Genomic DNA, 6,356 nt, shown 5'->3' with positions numbered 1-6,356 from the left:
TAATCTCATTATTTGAAGCGGCCCTGAACGCCTCACGGCTATGCAGGACTCCCAAAAGAGACGTTTGTGCTCCATGTTACAGTTTTCTTCTCAGATTGTATTCAGTGTGTAAACAAGTGCTCTGATCTTTTTTTTATTTAAATAAAACCAGCAATACCACATTGAAGAAATTCTATGTCACAAAACTATCAGAATCAAATGCAGGTTGCTTGAAAGTGCCAAAAGTAAAAAAGTCACTCTGCGGAATCATTATTTCACTGGACTACAATGACTGGTGCAGCAATAATACATATAATTTCACTGCTGCAGTTGGTACATGTGGAGCAGACTTTGATTAGTTTAGAACCCAGCAGGGAGCTGCCAGGGACCAATACAGTTTTACCTCCTCTATAACCGATCACCACTTGTCGATTGTGTGTTGCGTTATTCATCAGAATCTGCAGAATAAAAGAGCAAAGACGCTCGAGTTATCACATAAACGTAAAGTAAATGTAAAAGTACAAATATTTGCCTTTTGAAGTACAGTGGAGTCACAGTATAAAGCAGCAGAAAAGGGAAAAACTCACCTGAAGTACAAGTGCCTCAAAATACGTACTTAAGTACTGTACTTGAGTAAATATACATAGTTACTTCCACCACTAGTAACTGGTGGTTTCTTCTACAAATATATTCAGTGGTGGGAAAAGTATCTGTACTCTATTTCTCTACTTTTACTTTACTACACTTCAGAGGACAATGTTGTATCTGTTGACATCTACAGTCAAACTTGATTATCAAAAATAATCTATTTTTATGTAGGTGAACCATATAACAATACGCCAGCAACATTTTTCACTGCGTGCTGACATTAAATAGACCAAACAGAAAATAATGGGTAGAATCACTGATATATAATAATAATAATCATCAGCTCCGGCTACGCAGCCTGAGTCCTCCTGTGTAGCTCGTGGTTGTTAAGATAAAAGTGTTCATCATCATGATAACATTTATTTTAGTCTAACTGTTATTTGTCCCACGACTGTGTGAACGACAGCTTTTGTCACAAGCTCTCCCTGTTCAGTCTGGTTGGCTTAGTGCAGGTTTAGTTTGGCACACGGTCCCGTTCTCAGGTCTTCTTGTCAATCTTAGAATCTTCTGTGTGTTTAGATCTCTGGAGCAGAGTCACCACAGAATCTGACCACTTTGAAAAAGTTTTGGGACAAAGTGCACGCGCTCGACTTTGCATTGTCTTTTTGCAACAAATTGCAAACTGGTAAACAGCCCCCCCACCCAGCCACCTCACACCAGCCCTGCTGCCCCCACCCCTTCCGCACACCACTGATAATGTTGGAGGCCCAGTCGGCTCAGGTATTAGACACTGAACACATTGTCAGATTAATTGTGCGATTGTGCTGTAAATATTAAATGCGCAGGACTTACATGTTAATCCCTCTGTCCCCCTCTAGTATTGCTTCTCTTTGAACGAGTTTCCATTTAATTTAGAAATGGGTGATTTGTATTTCATGTTTTAGGCTGCCGCTCTAAGAAGACAATATTGTAATTACAGTAAGCTTCTTATAAGCTGATACAATTATTGAGGTGAGCAGTTTATATTGTCGCGTGAAAGTGGGACCTTATGCTCTTTCAATTTAGAAAACAACACAACTTTTACGAGGATAAAGAAATTTGATCCTCTAGCATATGCCACGTCTTTGTGGAATGAATTTATGCCAGAGAGCAGCTGGCAATACATTATCACCTTGCTGCTACTGTCGTGTGAACGTCAGCCGGGATTCTTTTTGTCATGGCGTCCCAGCAGCAGACCTGTGGTTCAGGAAGTGGTCTGATCAAACACTTCTTAATTACAGGTACAGAAGTAGTGTCAGCTTAAATGTACGTGTTTAAATTGAAGTATTTAAATCAAACGTCCAGATTCTGACTGACTTTATTTGTCCTACTTATTTGTCGTCTTATTAGATTGCTAATACTAACGCATGAATAGTGTTTTACTGCAGCAGCTGGTCAAGCCGGAGGGGGGGGGGACTAGTTTATCTGTTTTAGACACAGTCCAGTCCAGTCCAGTGGTCCCCCACCACAGGATCAGGCCCCGCCAAAGAAGTCACAGGATCCACCTGAGGAGTCCAGTAGTGAGAGAGTCTGTAATCTTTGCTTTTTGTGAAACATTCAATGCTTTTACAAGCTGGGACCTGTTCACGTGAAATCTTTTTTTTTGTTATTAAGGTGAAATCTTACCATGAAATATAACTGGTCATTACATCTGCCAGATAAAGGTAGTGAAGTCAAAGTATGTGGAGCGTGAAGTAGCATGAAATAGAAATACTCAGGTAAAGCACCTAAACACCAACTTAACTTGTAAATGGATTACTTTTGATAAATGTAATCAGTTACTTTTCATCACTGAAAGATGTAGCATTGGTGCGATAACCTGAGGTGATGCTTTAAACTTAGTAAACTTTAAAGCAAAGCAGCATTGACAGAAATATCAGCCTATAGCAGATACAGTGGTATCTGTGCACATGTTGGCTGATAGTAATACATTGTAGGTTCGAGGTCACCGAAGAGTTCATCTATCTTCATTTCTGTTATGTGCTCATGTTTTAAAAAGATATTACTGGTTATATAGTTCCCAAAGAGGATTTTTTTGGTATTTTTGTGTTGTTGTTTTTTTTCTTTTTAAAGCTGAAGCTGGAGGTGTGTTACGTTTATCCTGAAATCTAAGAATCTGTGAGTTGAGTTCACCAATCAGAGCACCGCTGACCGCTACCAGTCTTAATTCTAACCTGGCTCTGAACCCTCCATCATTGCTGTGGCGGCTTTACAAACCCCACATGGATTCCTCTGCAGCTACTTGTCTGCTTAATGCTGTTTTCAGGGGTCCATGAGACGGGGCACGGCCAGATGTTCCCGTGCACCATGTGAAGGTCACAGCCGCCAGCCTATGGCGGAGCGTGGTACTGATCGGGGGCAGATGTTCACAGGGTTATTCATTCCATATGGCTGCCACTCGTCCGTGGGCCTTTTCACAGCGAAGCTCTTGTAAACAAGCTTTAGTTCGCTGTTGTCTTTTTTTCTGCCCCTGTAAAACATGTCCTAAATCCAATCACCTAGTCCCTCTAAAGGGGATGATGTTGATGAATGGGAATGTGTAGTGGTTGTAGTGACCTATAAGCCCCTACTGAGATTACAGGCAGGCAACCAGCCAGCCAGCCAGCCAGCCAGCCAGCCAAGCCTGGCCAGGGCACCAGGAAACGGCCAGAGCTTAAAGAGGGATTGTTTAGATAGACAATGGTGTCTACCTGGTTTTAATCCCCGCTCAAAAAGAGTACAGGGGATTGGCAGAGTTTAATAAATGAAAGTGCTCCTATAATCAGGATTTGCCAAAGTGCCCCTTTGTGTTAATCGGACATTTTTTACAGCATGGTTTTTGACATCTGCCACAGCAGGTGGTGTTAACCCGTCCGCTGCCCCGGCTGAATGCAGCGTACGTTTCCAGAAGACCCTCACGCTGAACACACGACGCACATGTAAACTAACGGGGAGAGAACGCAAAGTGTGACTGTCTTATACATGCACAAGTCAAGTGTCTCCGAAAACCAACAGAATATCCTTAAAACCAGGATTCACAACTGGAAAAATAACCCTTTTAGGGTCAATAATGCTTTTTTTTTGTTGTTGTTGTTGCATTTAGAGCTTTATTTGATGTCTTGTGTGGGAAAGTGAGCACAGACTGGTGAGATGCACCAGATGGGTACCAGGAAGTGGCCTACTCTGCCTCATCATAACATCACATACCTGAAAATGATCTCTGGCATGCAGGCGGCCTGCAGCCATCACGCGGCCACAGCCGACTGTGGCACAGCCTCATTACTTACTTAGTAAAGGCTAATAGAACAAGGACGTGTAATTACTTCATTGCTAAAATAGAAAGCTGCATTTTAATAATTACAGTCCAGCGTACCAGCGATAAAGCATAATAAAATTGTTTTAAAATCAAGGATTACAACAGTAAATCCAGACGGGCCAGATGTGAGAACGGGAGGGGCCGCTGCACTCTGGGACCAGATTAAACCCAAAATCCCACAGGGCCGCACTGTCTTTTCTCTGCAGCTTAGGGGCTTGTGTGGACTCAACATGCTGTAATCCACCGATTAGCTGATATAATCACCTGTAAATACACCTTGGCCACGATGTTACTGCGGGCCATTGGGCACCGCTCTGGCCCTGCATGACGGCACCCACATGTGGGCCGGACACTTTGATATGAGGCCACTCGGGTGAACTTTCTGGGAACCAGGAGCAGACGGTCGGAGCAGACAGACAGCTGGACATGATGTGTGTGATCTGACTGAGTTCCCAGAAACTGAACTGAACACATGAATGCTGTTAAACTCCAGCAGAAACACTTTGGTAAAACTTTACTTCAGCCGCCCTATTTAGCATGTGAAGAGTGTATTTTTGTGTTTTTGAGGTCTGTTGTTGCTTATGCTTTATTGTTAATTTAAAAAAACAACATTTTTTACTTTTTTAAAGCACCTTGTGGCTTTGCTCTGTGGCAGGAGTTATGCTAAATAGACTTTTCTTACTTGGTTACAATGTTAAGCAGATGTATGGACATTTCTTTGTCTGTTAATGTATTTGACACCATCTGTAACCCGTCCTCTGAACACCCACGAGTGAAGTAAAACACAGTTGTAAGGATATGAAATAGGTTGTTAGTTATTGTTGCCACACATTATGTATTAAGCATCTGCACACAGCTACATTATAGTGTTTTATAACAGTTTATCAAATGTTTAAACAGTGGTTATAAATACTTAAGATAAGATCAACTTATATTATATTATCTTGTCTTATCTTATCTATGTCGTAAAAAGTTAAGTGTGTGAACGCAGTACCTAAATGCTATTCTGAGGTACCTTTTAAGGTCATTTTCAGAGGAAAACATTGTACTTTTTACTACACAACATTTTATTTGACTGCTGTAGTTGCAATTGTTGTTATTTCACATGCAAGACTACGACAAGCGTCACAAAAATATGATACTTAAAGATTCACTATATGACAGCATAAAAAGAGCCCAAATGATTTCCAGCCCGACCAGCTGCAACGCTAAAATGTTGCCAACTCTTAAATGCATCATTAATAGTAATACAGTGGTTTAATAAAGCAGCGTACTGCTCTAGAAGGGGTCGTTGTGCATGATTTTTACTTTGGATACTTTAAGGACATTTTGCTGAACAGTGGTGGAAGAAGTATTGAGATCAGAGTAGTAATACTACTCTGTAAAAAGTCCTGCATTCATAAATGTATGGAAATATCATGTGCAAAATGTACTACAAGTATTAAAGGTATTTGTGTGCACATTCAAAGGCCCCCTTCGCAGTGATGTGAGTGTTTATCATCACTGTGGCATTAACGTGTTAACATTGTAAAACATGTAGTTTCAGCTGTTTAACTTATTGGGTATTTAATCAGTCTGTTCATGTTATCAGCTGATCAGCTGTTTTGTGTGTACAGTCTTAAAACTAGCAATAGCTGTGAGACAAATGTGGAGAAGTAAAAAGCACCGGAGTTCATGAGGAAATGTAACACAGTAGAGGTATAAAGTAGCATGAAATAAAAATGTAAAACACTTAAGAACGACATCTCAGCAAATGTTCTCTGCTCTTCTGGAGAAAAGTAATCATAACAAAGCATCCGTATTTCTGAAGGTGGAATGTGATTCAGTATATTTACTAAAGTACTGGACTTCTACCTCACTACCTTTCAGAGGGAAACATACTTCACTGCATTCATTTCACAGCGATAATCATATTAAAGATCTGACATACAAAACGTGTAACTAACTTCTAAAATATAATAATTGTAGAGCTGCAACTAATGATTATTTTCATCATTGATTAATATTTTTTTGGAAACCTATTGATCATTTGTTCTCTAAATCAAAATAGACATGCAGAAAATCCTCACAACAATGTTTAATGCTTTAAAAAAAAAAAAGTACCCAAAGATTTAACTGGTTATCTGCCTACAGAGAACTCCTAGTTTGGATATTTTGCCGTCTTCTAAATTACGACTGCAGGGCTTTTACTTATAAGGGAGTCGTTTTCCAATGTGGGATTGTAACTGATCTCAGTGCTCCTTTCCTCCAGTGCAGCCCAGCTCGGAGCCCTGTCCCTGTTTTACACTCGCTGCTCGGCTGACCTGACCCCAAGCAACAAGTTTTCGGCTTAACATCATCATGACATAAAAAAAAAGAGATGATGCAACGAATTACCGCCACACACGCGGTCACGACCTCTCTGGTGTAATTCTTCTTCACCTCCATGAAAACATTCTTTTGCCACCTGCTGTCT

This window comes from Pempheris klunzingeri, chromosome 11, assembly GCF_042242105.1.
Source record: "Pempheris klunzingeri isolate RE-2024b chromosome 11, fPemKlu1.hap1, whole genome shotgun sequence".
Classification (NCBI taxonomy): Eukaryota; Metazoa; Chordata; class Actinopteri; order Acropomatiformes; family Pempheridae; genus Pempheris; species Pempheris klunzingeri.
Note: the sequence above shows the minus strand (reverse complement) of the source record.